This window comes from Sminthopsis crassicaudata, chromosome 1, assembly GCF_048593235.1.
Source record: "Sminthopsis crassicaudata isolate SCR6 chromosome 1, ASM4859323v1, whole genome shotgun sequence".
Classification (NCBI taxonomy): Eukaryota; Metazoa; Chordata; class Mammalia; order Dasyuromorphia; family Dasyuridae; genus Sminthopsis; species Sminthopsis crassicaudata.
The window spans coordinates 310401017-310416204 of record NC_133617.1 but is presented as its reverse complement, the minus strand read 5'-3'; the positions used below and the strand labels follow the sequence as shown (position 1 = coordinate 310416204).

General features: G+C 34.7%; 1 pseudogene; it reads right to left on the bottom strand.

Annotated features, from left to right (window-relative positions):
- Window positions 1-8701: 8701 nt before the first annotated feature.
- Window positions 8702-11504, bottom strand: LOC141554127 (ATP-dependent RNA helicase DDX42 pseudogene; annotated as a pseudogene).
- Between the last annotated feature and the right edge of the window lie 3684 nt (window positions 11505-15188).

Here is a 15188-nt window from a genome sequence, read left to right as displayed (position 1 = left end):
TCTAAATACTTGCAGGGATGAAGCCAAGATCATGGACTAAAAGGACAGCTCAGCAAAACACTACCAACATTTTCTGTAAACAATTTAAAAATAATATCTATTTGGGACAAAAGCCTCTGAACAGTTTTTACTGGTTAAGAAATAAAAATGTATATCAGTAGAACAGAGTAGATATATAATAAATAATAGTATATCATAAGAAATTTGTGTTTGACAAATAATTATTTGAAAACTATTTGGAAAAATAGATAAAGAAAAAAAATATGGGAGGTAAGGGTGAGTCAATATGGCAAAGAGAAACCAGGACATTTTCTGAGATCTCTGTCAGAACCAACACTAGATCAAGCCTCTGAATGGATTTTGGATTGACAGAACCCACAAACCTACAGAGTAAAATAATTTTCCAGCTTTATATATCTCAGAAAAAACATCAGGAAAGGCCTGTGTGAATCAGTCAGAGGGAAACACAAATCAGCACAGATCAGCAGTATGGTGCAGAGAGGCTTGGGACAGGGAATCTAATGGGAGGCTCTTCACCATAGTATAGCATCATTGGCCACTCTTTCCTGGTTCAGAAGTATAGTAGCTTACCAGGCCATCTATGAGATTTCCCTAACCCAATCACTTCAGGTAAATCATCAGTTCCTGAACCCTGATATAACTGGTGGAATTAGGCAAGCACAATCCAGTGCAGTGTGAAAACCTGTAGCACCATTAATGCCAGCATAGAGGAAAGTCAGTGAAAGGACCATTCTACCATTTTTTTTCAATTTGTTATTAACAAAGCCCAAAAGCAAGAGATAGAAAGAGAAACCTCATTTAAAATACCAGTAGACAATATAAAATATTACGGTGTCTCCATGTCAAGACAAAGCCTGGAACTATATGAACAAAATTACAAAATACATTTCATACAAATAAACTCAGATCTAAATAACTGCAAAAATAGCAATTGCTCATGGGTAGGCCTAGCCAATAAAATGAAAATGACAATGGTTCCTAAATGTATTTACTTATTTAATGCCATACCAATCAACTTACCAAAATTAATTTTCAGAATTAGAAAAATAATAAAATTTGTTTGCATGAAGAAGTGGTCAGGAATTTCAAGATAATTAATTTAAGTGATTCAAAGAAAGGTGACTTAGCTGTACTAGACCTAAAACCATATTATAAAGAAGTGGTCATCACAACCATTTTGTATTGTCTAACAAATAGAGTAGTGATCAGTGGAATAGATTAGTTACATAGGAGGCAATAGTGAATGACTATAACAAATTAGTGTTTAATCAATCCAAATATTCCAGTTTCTGTAATAAGAATTCACTGATAGAAATTGCTGGGAAAATTGGAAAATAGTCTAACAAGAACTAGGCATTGACAAGCATCCAGTACCCTATACCAAAATAAGTTTGAAATGTGTTCATGATTTAGATATTAAGGGTGATATTATAAACAAATTAGTAGAGTATAAGATAGTCTACATATTAGATATATGAAGAAGGGAGGAATTTATGGTTATAAAAGAACTACTACAAAACATTATGAAATTTGAAACAGATAATTTTGATTACATTACATTAAATGTATACAAATGAAACCAAAGCAGCTGAAATTGGAAGGGATGTAGAAGGCTGGGAAAGAAATTATGAAGCTAGTGTTTTTGATAAAGGCCTCATTTTTAAAATATATATGGAATTGATGAAAAAGTTGATAAGTAGTCAAAGTATATGAACAATTTATACATGAAAAAAATAAAACCATTTCTATTTATATGGAAAATATTTTCTAATCTATTGATTAGAGAAATTGAACTTAAGACAACTTTGACGTACCATTTCATACCTCTCAGATTGGTTAAGATGTAAAGAAAAAATAATGATAAATGTTGGAAGAGACATTGAAAAACTGAATTGTGAAATGATGCAACCATTTTGGAAAGCAATTTGAAAAATATATTTCAACAGCTATAAAAGAACTCATGCCTGATTCCAGCAGTGTTTGCTAGTGGTAAGTATCACAAAACAATCATAAAAGAAAAAAACAGACACACATGTACAACTTTGTAGTGCCAAAGAACTTAAATTCAATAGATGCTCCATTCAACAAATGGGGAATGGCTGAACAACTTATGGGATATGAATATAATGTAATCTTATTGTTCTATATGAAATGATGAGTAGGTTGAGTACAGAAAAGTCTTGGAAAACTTACATGAATTAATGTTGAGGGAAGAGAGTGGAACTAGAAGAACCTTTAATATAAGATCAGCAAGATTATGCGATGATCAACTTTAATGAATTTAGCTCTTATCAATCTTGTGGCAAACCAAGATAATTCCAATAGACTTGGGATGGAAAATCCTATCCATATGTACAGAAAGAACTAAGAAAAAGAAATGTGGATCAGAGCATATTGTTTCCACTTTTTTTGTTTATTAGGTTTTTGCTTTCTTCCAGCTTTCTCCCTTTTGGTCTTATTTTTCCTGTACAACATGTCAAGTATGGTATGTTTAAATTTTACATATTTAACCTATATCAAATTGCTCATTTTCTTTTGGAGGAGAAAATTAAAGAAAGGAGGAAGGAAAATTTGGAACACAAAGTCTTACAAAAATGAATGTTGAAATCTATGTTTATTTTGGGAAAATAAAATTACTATTGAGAAAAAAGAAGTCCTGCCAAATTCATTTTATTACACACATATGATTTTGACTCCTAAATCACAGAGAGCTAAAAGAGGAAAGGAAAATAGAAAATAATCTTCTTAGTAAATATTGATGTAAAATGAATAATATGCTAGCAAGATTATAGCAATACTATATATGCCAAAGATCATACAATATGATCAGCTGGAATTTTTACCAGTAATATTAGAGTTATTCAATATTAGGAAAACAATCAGAATCACTAAATACATAATAAGAATAACAGTAAAACCATATGATTATATCAATAGATGCAGAGAAAAAAAAACTTTGGCAAAATATTACACCTATTTTTCTTTTCAAAAAAATAATACCAATGTAAATCATTGGAATAAATAGAGTCTTTTTTTAAAATTATAAGAAGTGTATATTTAAAACCAATATTGGGTGCAGGGGTGCTCTAGCATAGTGAAAGTAAACATTTCCTGAGCTTTTCCTGGCTTCCCTCAGAATGAAACCAGATCAAGCTCTGAACAGATTTTGGAGTGACAGAACTCACAGATATTTGCAGTAACAAGCAAAGATTCCAGCAGAAGATATCTTGGATGAACTTCAGAAAAGATCTGTATGTAGCTCCATCAGGTAAGGGGGAAGACAATCCACTGCCAGAATATCATAGGTAAGCCAAAGAATAAGAGGCCTGCTTGGGGAAATTAGTGGGACACTCTTAACCAAACTACAGGTATATTAACTATTCTGTCCTAGCTGTGAGACCTCCAATGCAAATATTAAAGTCAAATTGTGAGCCTCTGAATCCCATGATAGCAAATGGTACTTGGTTCTACCCATTCAGCATAGACAGAAAGATGGTAGCACCAGCCCCAAGGCTGTGTATACCCCCTCTCTTCCCAAAAGTAAGTTCAAGACAATCTCCCCTTTGTCCCAGGAGCAGACATCAACTTTTAAAAATGAGCAAAAAAGTGAAAAGAACTGTGATGATAGATAACTGTTATGGAGAAAGCAAAGAGCAGACCTTAAACCCTGAGAATATTAAAGGCAAAATTCTTCCAAATAAAGTCTCAGAGGGTGATATAAGTTGATCTCCAAGTCAAAAGGCTCTCTTAAAAAATCAAAAAGGATCATAAAAGATGTTGAAAAGACATGGAGAAAGGAAATGTGAAATGTCTAGGAGAGTTGGGAAAAGGATAACTAAAAACTGCCTAAAGAAAACAACTCCTTAAACCACATCTTTGGTGAAATTAAAAAAGAAAATAATTCCTTGAAAAACAGAATTGCTAAAATGGGAAAAGAGTTCAACTTAATAAAAATTTAATTGATGAAATGGGGAAAAATCTAATGAACTAAGCAACTGTTTTTTAAAAAATTGACCAAATGCAAATGGAGATAAAAAAGCTAACTGATGAAAATAATTCACTAAAAATTAGATTTGAACAAATGAAAGTGAATGACTCAATGAGACATGAAGAATCAGTCAAAAAAATTTTTTTTAAAAAGAAACAAATAGAAGAAAAAGAAAATACCTCATTGGAAATACAACTGACCTGGAAAATAGAGGCAGGAGAGACAATCTTAAGAATTATTCGACTTTATGAAAACCATGATGGAAAAAAAGAGCCTAGAGTTCCAATGGTATTGTGATGAAGATAGCCAGCCACACCTAGTGTGATAAGTGTGTGAACTGAGTATGAATCACAAAGTAGAATTATCACTCTTGTTGTTGTTTGATTGCATTTTGTTTTCTTACACATTTTTTTTTTCCTTTTTGATCTGATTTCTTGGGCAGCATGATAATTGTAAAATTATGTTAAGGAGAATTGCATGTGATGAACATATATTGGATTAATTGCCATCTAAAGGAAGAGATGGGGGAAAGTGGGGCATTTTTGTAACATAAGGCTTTGTAAGGATCAGTGTTGAAGAAGTCCATGCATATGTTTTAAAAATAAAAAGCTTCAATAAAATAAAGCAAAATTAAAAAGCTTAGACAACATCTTTCAAGAAATCAACAAAGAAAACCAAGCTGATGGTCTGGAACCAGAGGGGAAAATGGCAAATCTACCCATCACCTCCTGAAAGCCCTCCCCCCCCAAAAAATAAATACTCCAAGGAATAATGTAGCTATATTTAAGAATTAGCAGATCAAGGAGAAAATACCATAAGCAGCCAGAAAGAAACAATTCCAATATTGAAGAATCACAATCAGGATTACCCAGGACCTAGCAGCTTACACTTTAAAGGACTGAAGGGCCTAGAATATAATATTCTCAAAGGCAACGGAGCTTTGACTTCAGCCAAAAACCAACAACCCAGGAAAACTAAGTATTATCTTTCAGGGAAAAAATGTGGGAGTTTAATTATATAAGAGATTTTCAACTTTTTTTTTTGATGAAAAGACCAGAGCTGAAAAGAAAATTTGATCTTGAAATCAAAAGAAGAATAAGAAGGGAAAAAAGAAAGAGAAAAAATTTTAAACAATAAAATGTTTACATTATTATAGGAGAAGATGATATATGTAACTCATGAGAAGAATATCTTTGTTAGGGGTACACTATGAGGTTATAGATATAAGTTGACTAATGAGATGATATAAAAAAGAAACTAGGGTGGAAAAGCAATTATACTGAAAGAAGAAGAAATGAAGGTAAGATGGGGTAAAGTACATCACATGAAAAGGCAAAAATACTGTTATATAGTAAAGAAAGGAAGGGGATTTGTATATACTGAACCTTAATCTCACTGGATTTGGTTCAAAGAGAGAATATCAGACAGATTTAGTTTGATATAGAAACTAGTGTCCTCCTATAGGTAAATGGGAGGGGAAAGGGGGAAAGCTATTTAAAGGGAGAACAAAAGTAGAAGAGATAAGAAAAGGTAAATGGCTGAAAAAAGGGGATGGTAGATTAAGGGAGGGGGTGGTCAGATGCAAAACTCTGGGGAGGAGGGAAAGGGATAAAAGAAAGAGAAAAGTGTAACTTGAAGAAAATTGGTTGGCAGGAAATACAGAGTTAGTAATTTTATCTGTGAATGTGAATAGGATGAACTCTCCCATAAAATGGAAGCATATAGCAGACTGGATTAAAAGGCAGAATTCTATAATATGTTGCTTACAAGAAACACATTTGTGGGCAGAGACAAGATGGCAGAGAGGACACAAGCATCTTCCTAAACTTTCCTTTTCCCTCAATCTATTTTAACAAAATTCAGCCTCAGAATTAGTGCTTGACTATTAGAACCCACGAATATTAGGAGTACAAGACATTGCCAACCATAGATAATCTCAAAATTCCCCAGAAAATATCTGTTTTGCTTATGCACAAGGATGGAATGGGGTTAGGCTTGGCACAGACCACAGGCAGGCAGTGAGCATTGGGGAAACAGCTCATGCTGAGCTGACCAGAGCGGGGAGGGGTGTGGTCTTTGCTGGTGGAAAATCTTTGAGGAGAACTCTACCATGGTGTGAACTACTTTGCTCTGGTGGCAAAGCTGCAGATAAGAAGAGAAGATATAAACACAGGGGGTAAAGACTATAATGCCAAAACACTAGAGTCTCTGGACACCTGGCCACACCCCTCAACATCCTGATGCAAGCTCAGCCACATTTACTGGTCCCAGTGTGCAGTTGTTGGTCCCAGCACAGCCACAGTAGCTTCATTTCTGCTGCTGGTGATTTCAGCACAACTGCTAATCCCAGCTCAGTCAGTGACTGCCCCACTGTCCTTTCACTGCCACTTCTTATTGTCTGTAGACAGAGCTTGGAAATACCCCATTGATCCCCATAAGCAGAACGTAGGTGTTTTTTTGTTTGTTTGTTTTTTCCCAAAATGAGCAAAATGACATTCTCTAATTGATTAATGATCAAAGGATATGAACAAACAATTTTCAGATGAAGAAATTAAAACCATTTCTAGTCATATGAAAAAATGCTCTAAATCAAATTGAGCAAATAAATGAAAATTAAGACAACTTTGAGATAGTATCATATACTTTTTCAATTGGCTAATATGACAGGAAAATATAATTATGTATGTTAGAGGGAATGTGGGAAAACTGGGACAGTAATGCATTATGGTGGAGTTGAGAACTGATCCAATCATTTTGAAGAGCAATTTGGAATTATGTTCAAGGTCTACCAAATACTGCATACACTTTGATCCAGCAAGGACTCTACTAGGCCTGTATCCCCAAGAGATTATAAAAAAGGGGAAAGGACCAATATATGCAAAAATGTTTGTAGCAGCCCTTTTTGTAGTGGCAAGGAATTGGAAATTGATTGGATACCCATCAGTTGGAGAATGGCTGAATAAGTTGTCATATGCATATTATATTGTTGTTTTGTAAGAAAGTTTCAGCAGGATCATTTCAGAGAGATATGAAGAGACTTACATGATCTGATGCAAAATGAAATAATTATAACCAAAAGAACATTGTGCACAGCAAAAACATTATGGTATGATCAGTCATGATAAACTTGGCTCATTTCTAGCCAGTGAGGTGAATCAGGTCAATTCCAATAGTCTTGCCATGTATAGAATCATCTGTATCCCCCCAAAAAAGTTTCTGGTGACAAAATGTGGATCAGAAATCCTTTTTTAATTGTTGTTGTTTGCTTGCTTTTTTCTTTCTCATTTTTCCCCTTTTTGATCTGATTATTCTTGTTCAGCATGATAAATGTGGAAATATATATAGAACAATTGCACATTTCACATATGTTGTATTGCTTGCTATGTAAAGAGGGAGGTAATAGTAGGAATAAAATGAACACAGGGTTTTGCAAGGGTGAATGTTGAAATATATCTTTGCATGTATTTTGAAAATAAAAAATATATTATTGAACAAAATGGGATAATAATGATCAATAAAAATAGTTAATGTGGGAAAAATTATTGAAAGCCTTAAGGTATGGATGGTAAAATTAATAGGAAGATGAATCTGAATTCAATTCTACCCCTTATTCTTTCTGGTTTTAAGAATATACTCAAGTATTGCTGAATCTTAGTTCTATCATCTGTAACATAGAGATAATAATACTTGTACTTTCTCCCTCACAGGTTTTTTGTGAGATTCAAATACAAATGCATTAATGGAAATAATATCAGGTATTATTAATAATAAAAATGAGCTAGAGACCTTCCAGATAAGGTGAATGATGAAATATATATGTCCATTATCACTACTGTTATTTAAATTATATTAGAAGTAATAGTTGAAGAATTGAAAAGAAAAAAAAAATAGGTGAAGGAATTAAAATTGGTAGTGAGCAAGCAAAACTGTCATTTTTTTTTTCAGATTTTAAAAGCTGCTCAAGTTTATTTTTAATTATGAAACATCTTAAGCCTAGGGAACAATTTCCAGAATACTTCCTAATCACAGTAGCTCTGGGAACAGCTTCCCACTCTCCCATGTATCTGAAGAGCCAAAGTACTGCTTCCCAAATGTTGCAGCACACCTGCAACCATGTCAAATTTACAAGGTTGTGCTTGCTGCCATTTGTGGAGCCTGCCCACCTCATACTAACCCTACCTGGACATCAGGAAAGAGGGGAAAAAATCTGTTGGGAGTGTGTGGGGGAAACCCATAAAAAAAAAAAAAAACTACAGAGTATAGACCTGTACTCCACAGTTAGCTTTCAGGACAACCTGAACTGGCCCCTCAACACCTAAACAGGATTTCAGGAGCAGACTATGGATGCCTATTGCTCTCAAGTTTCTCAAAAGATACCAGAAGCTCCATTCTAGCCAGAGTTATAGCTCTTCCTGTGGCTAGAGCCTGGCTGAAACATGAGGGTTCAACACACAATTAGGACCAAAGCAGCTTCAAAGGAAGCTTAAGAAAAATTATTCTAAAGAAGGGGTCTTATTTCTAGACCCTGGCTATTGATGTCCCATAGGAGCCAAGGATCTTTGCATCTCAGATTTATGGGCTCCAACTTATCCCCAGGACACAGCCATTTATGAAGAAGAAATCCTTAAAAATAATAATAATAATAATAATTACACTCCACCCATTCCATTTCATGCTTTTGCACATACCCTCTTAACTGTCCCATCTACTCTTATTGTGTTTGGGTGGCTCAGGCACAGCAAAGCCATCTGCTCTCTTGTATGTCTTCAAATCTGTCTTGCTGTCCATCCTGTTGTCCATCTTGCTATCTGTCCTATTGTCTGTCCTGCCATCTGTCTTGCTTTCACAACCACAAGCCTCTTTCCTGCTTTCTCCATTCCGACCATCACTCCCAACCCGGCTTTCCACATGTTGACCACCACAACCTTGTCTGTTCTCCCCATGCCAATGACCATCTCCATGCTGGCCACTGCTTTCTGGATGGTGGTATCCATCACCATGACGACCATCTCCATGATGTGGACCATCACCATGGCGATTACCACTGTCTCTGTGACCATGGCGACTACTACCTCAATTTTCTGGGTATGGCTCTCTATTCCCATTATCACTGCTATCACCAATTCCTTCCCGGCTGTTGCTCCCAGATGCTGTGTTGGGCTACATTAGGTGAATACCCTGGAACACTGCTTAGGTTCTCAGCACTGGCAAAGCCCAGGATGCTCTTGGCAGCTGTGATAATGGGGTTGTCAGAATTGGCATGGCACTTCTGGGCTGAATAACTTTGGACGGAATTCAAGCTTCCTGCACTGGTCCACCCACTTGCCCCAGCAGCAGAGCTCCCAGCCTTCTTGTTGCTTAAACTGGCAGCAACAAAATGGCTCTTGTACTGTGGCTGGAAAGCTGCTTTCATTGCAGTCAGGTGGTCTCCCATGGCCCCTATGGTGGGTTTGTAGGCCTCATAGTTACTCATCACATTGCTGTTGTTTCCACTGTCTGTGTTCTCAGAACCTAAACCAGGTTGTTTTCTGTAGCCAAGGCCTCCACCATCAATATTCAGTTTTTTCCCTTTTCCTCCTTTAAATCGAGATTTATGAAACCAGGCATTCTGCATTGCGAGGTGCAGAAGTTCCTTGGTAACATGTTGATTAGCTCCTTTCATGTTCCTGACAAGGTCACCAGCAAAATTGCTGTCCTTGGGAGTCAAGAGAGTATAAGCCACACCCTTCTCACCTGCTCTGCTTGTCCTGCCAATTCTGTTGTATGGGTATTGATGTCTTGAATCACATCATAGTTGATGACAGTCTTAATTGAAGTAATGTCCAAAGCATGAGCTGCAATATCTATAGCCACAAGAACTGTGATGCCTTTTTTCTTAAAATCCGAAATGTCCTTGTTCCTTTCACTTTGATCCCCAGATTGTGTCCTTCCTGCCTGAGGTTGTTAGCTAGCTCATCAGCATTGGCTTTTTTAGTTACAAACAAGAGGACATTTCCTGAAGAGGTAAATTCTACCAGACACTGAGTGAACCAGTTCCATTTACTGGGTCCAGAGTGAAGAATTTCTACAATCTGGGTCACATTTTCATTTGCCTCTCCATGTCTTCCTGAACCACTGGGATAGGATCAATCAAGATGTCTTGAGCTAGTTTTTCAATCTTTTTCCAGAAAGTTGCACTGAATAAAAGAGTCTGTCTATCAGGATGGACATGACTGGCTATGGATTGCATCTGATACTCAAAACCCATGTCAAACATTTGATCAGCTTCATCAAATACAAGGTAAGAGACTATTTTAGACATTTGTAGATTTCTTCTTCACATGATCAATCAGCTGATCTGGGGTATAAACAACGTCAGCTCTTTCTTGAAGGGCTTTGGCCTGTTCCCACATGCTTCCTCCTCCATACACGGCCACAGATCTAAATTTGTATGCTTTTCCAAACCGCTTGCATTCTGCATGGATCTGCTGACACAGCTCCCTATTAGGGCACACAATCACTGCAATAGGTCCATCCCCTGGATCCAATTCTTTTTGATTCATGATGTGAATTAGCATGGGCCAAATAAAGGCTACTGTTTTCCCACTGACTGTTTTGACAATGCCAATCATGTCTCTCCCATTAACTGCCACTGGAGTACCCTGACACTGGATGGGAGTAGGCTGTGTGTACTCAGATTTCGGAATCTGATGCATAAGTTGCTCATCAAATCCAAAGTGAGCAAAACTACTTCCTGGTCTGGGTGGAGCAGCACCAGAGACCCAAAGATTGAACTTATGTTGAAGATCTATCACTTGCTGTGGGGTGAGGCTGGTTATCTCTTCATGTTCATTGTAGAATTTTTTTTCAAATGGTGGATCTCAATCTCCAAATGATCAATGGGAAGAAGGGGATCAATGACTTTTTTGGAGGGTGCAATGGGATTTCCATCACTGTCATATTCCAGGTTATCTTCTTCCTCTTCCTGAACCATACCAGCAGTAGAGTTTTCTGCCATGTTTCGAAAATAAGCTTCTTGGTCATCTTCCTCTTTAATGTCATCTCAAATATCCTTCACATTTTTTTCTTTCCTTGTCCTTTTCTTCAAATCTCTTCATATCTCGAGCAGCTTGATCCTCTACTTCATCCATGAATGCTTCCAGGGGATCATCATCACTGTCAGAGTCTGCTGACTTGGAATGGAATTGCTGGCAGGTAGGTGAATTTTCAGCAGGAATGTAAGGCAAATCAACATTGCTAGAGTCTTGTTACTCATCTTCAAAATAAGCATTTTCTTCATTAAAATTTGCTTGCTTAGATCCAATTTTATAGAAAGAAGGGAGCTGTGGTAGAGCTGACTTCCCAAACCCTGCTGAAGAACTAGTTGCCCCAAAGGCACTATGGGACTGTTGAGAGAGCTTCAATTCTTCTTCTTTTTTTTTTTTCCAGCAGCAATGGCAAAACCACAAAACCCAAATACCCTCTTGGTGCCAGGGCCACCTTTGTTTCAATTCATGATGTTGATGATATACCGGTCGCCACAGCCACAAACGACTCCCTCCACTCTGGATTATGTGTGCTCTGTCTCCATTCCCCCTTCCTTATGGGTGGAGGTTGTTCTCCCCCTTCAGTCACACACAGCACAAACTGTCAGTTTTTTACACATAATATAATGATACATTTAGAGCACCCTTGAAAATCAACTTTAATAAAACTTGAAATGATTTACAACTTTAGTAAAGATGAAGAACACAAATTAAACTCATACCAATCATCAATATTTGTACATATTTCTAGCCAAGTTAAGCAGTAAGAGATAAAACGAGATATTTCATTTTAAATACCTGCAGATAATATAATATTTTGTGGAGTCTACCTGCCAAGAAAATGCAATGAAATATATGAATGTAATTACAAAATCCATTTGACACAAATAAAGACAGATTGAAACCAGTGAAGAAACATTAATTGCTTATGAGTAAGCTGAGCCAATGCAATAAAATGTATGATTCAACTTAAGTTAATTCATGTATTGAATTCAATATAATTCCAACTATCATATAATTATTTTTATAAAAACAGAAATAAGAAATGAAATTCATCTGGCAGAGGATAGGTTAAAGAATATTAAAGAATCAATAAATTAAAAAAGTAAAGGATGGTGACCTATTTGTACCAGATTTCAAACTATATTACAAATAGTAACCATGAAAAGAATCAGATACTAGATAAGATACAGAGTGGTGAATCATTAGAATAGATTAGGTACAAAATATGCCAAATTTTTTTTTTTAAATCTAAGATTATCAGGTAAGAAATTTACAAAAAAAAAATCAAGGAAAGCCAAAAACTAATATTACAAAAACTATACATAGTCTTACAACTTTATAAAATAAGAATAAAATACATAAATGATTTAGCTATAAAGGATGATATCGTAAACAACTTATATACATAACATATATATATATATATATATATATATATATATATATATATATATATATATATATATATACATGAACTTTATGAACAAAGAGTAGATAGAATCATGACAAGTAAAATGGATATTTTTCATTATATAAATTTATTTATTTTTTGGTAAGAATTGAGGCATACAGAATTAGAAAGCAGGAAACTATGATGAGTGTTTATAGCAAGTTTCTCCAATAAAACCTTTATTTCAAATATATGCCAGACTTGGAAATATTCATATAAATCACTTTACAATTAATAAATGATAAAAGGAAATGAATAGTATTTGTCAAAATAATGAATCAATAGTCACATGAAATAAATGTTTTAAATTACTATTGAAGAGAAGATACAAATAAATTATCTTTGAAATTCTAACTCAAAATTCTTAATTTGGCTGACATAACAAAAAAGGAAATGGCAAATAATGGAGAAGATTTGATAAAAATAATATCTGCACTATTGGTGGATTTGGCAACTAGTACAACCATTTTAGAGAAGATTTTGGTATTATGCACAAAATGTTATAAAGTTATGCATGTCATTTGACCCAATAATGCTATGGTTAGGTCTGTATACCAAAGAGATTTTTAAAAATGGAAAAGGCCAATTTGTACTAAAATATATATAGCCTTTCTTTTGATGATGGCAAAAAATGGAAACTAGGGCTATATCTATCAACTGGGGAATGTTTAGACAAATTATTTTGTGTTGAAATAACAAGTAGGATGTTTCAGGTAAAACCTGGGGAGTCTTATATGTACTAATTCAAAGAAAAGTGAGAACAACCAAGAAAAAATTGAATACAGTAACACAAATAATGCATTTAATAAATCTAGCTACTTTAATGATCCAAAGGACCCATGATGAAAAATGCAATTCATCCCTAGAAAGGAACATTATAAATACTGAATATAAATAGAAGCATACTTTTTAAAATGTTATATTTTTAGTTTGTGTATATGTATTTTATTTTAAAACATGGCTAAAATGGAAATATATTTTACATGACTTTTCCTATATTATATGGTTTGTCTTCTCATTGGCTGGATGAGGACCAAGAGTGAAAGAGAGAATTTTGAATTTAATTTTAAGGACACAGCAAAATTTAAAAATAAATAAATAAATAAATAAAAATTAGAAATATTTTAAAAATCAACAAAATACATTTTAAAATATTTTTGTTTCCTAGAGAGAATTAAAAAATTGAAAATGTTATTCTAACATTCTTTTTCTTAAATGAAACTATTTATGCTTTACTGGTAATCGTGACGCTTTAATAATATTCACAAGCATTGCTCAATATTTTCTTTTCTTTTCTTTTCTTTTTTTTTTTTTTTGCTGAGACAGTTTGAGTTTGGGATTGAGTGACATGCCCAAGATCACACAGCTAGAAAATGTTACCTGTAGGAAACAAGATTTGAACTCAGGTCCGCCTGACTTCAGGGCTGGTGCTGGTGCTTTATCTACTGTACTACCTAGCTGCTTCTCTCTCACAATATTTTCTAAATTTTTTATTAGGAATTTAAGCCATGCTTAATAAGTACATTGTTTCAATAATCAATATAATGTTATTTTTCATAATTGGTACATCTATTAATTTCCAGTTCTTAATGGTGATTTTATTTTCCTAAAAATGTGAAAATTCATCAGTCTTACCTCAATCAGTTCAAGAGTTCTTTAAAGACTTACATTATGAGTTGTCTGGACATAGAAATAGGAATTCTTTATAAAAAAATCTTTTTTTTACAAACATTCTGATAATTCTATCTTGTCATTATTCAGCTTTTTATTATACAACTTTATTTTTTCTGGAAGGAAAAAAAATGGAATAGGATTTGTCCTTTTCAAAATTCCTAACATTTAAAAAAATTAATAATTTTTATTTACCAGATATATGCATGGGTAATTTTACAACATTGACAATTGCCAAACCTTTTGTTCTAATTTTTCCCCTCCCCCACCGAGATGGCAGGTTGAGCAATACATGCTAAATATATTAAAGTACAAATTAAATACAATATATGTATACATGTCCAAACAGTTGTTTTGCTGTGCAAAAAGAATTGGACTTTGAAATAGTATATAATTAGCCTGTGAAAGAAATCCAAAATGCAGACAGACAAAAATAGAGGGATTGGGAATTCTATGTAGTAGTTCATAGTCAATTCCCAAAGTTCTTTTGCTGGGTGTAGCTGGTTCAGTTCATTACTGCTCTATTGGAACTGATTTGCTTCAAATCATTATTGAAAATGGCCACAGCCCATCAGAATTGATCATCATATGGTATTGTTGTTGAAGTACAGAACGATCTCCTGGTCCTGCTCATTTCACTCATCATGTAAGTACCTCCATGCCATTCTGAAATTATCCTGTTGGTCATTTCTTATAGAACAATAATATTCCATAATATTCATATGCCACAATTTATTCAGCCATTCTCCAATTGATGGGCATCCACATAGTTTCCAGTTTCTGGCCACTACAAAGGGTGCTGCCACAAACATTCTTACACATACAGGTCCCTTGCCCTTCTTTAAAATGTCTTTGGGAATATAAGCCCAGTAGTAACACTGCTGGATCAAAGTGTATGCACAGTTTGATAACTTGTTGAGCATAGTTCTAAATCGCTCTCCAGAATGGCTGGATGTATTCATAATTCCATCAACAATGTATCAGTGCCCCTGTTTTCCCACATCCCCTGCAACATTGAGCATTATCTTTC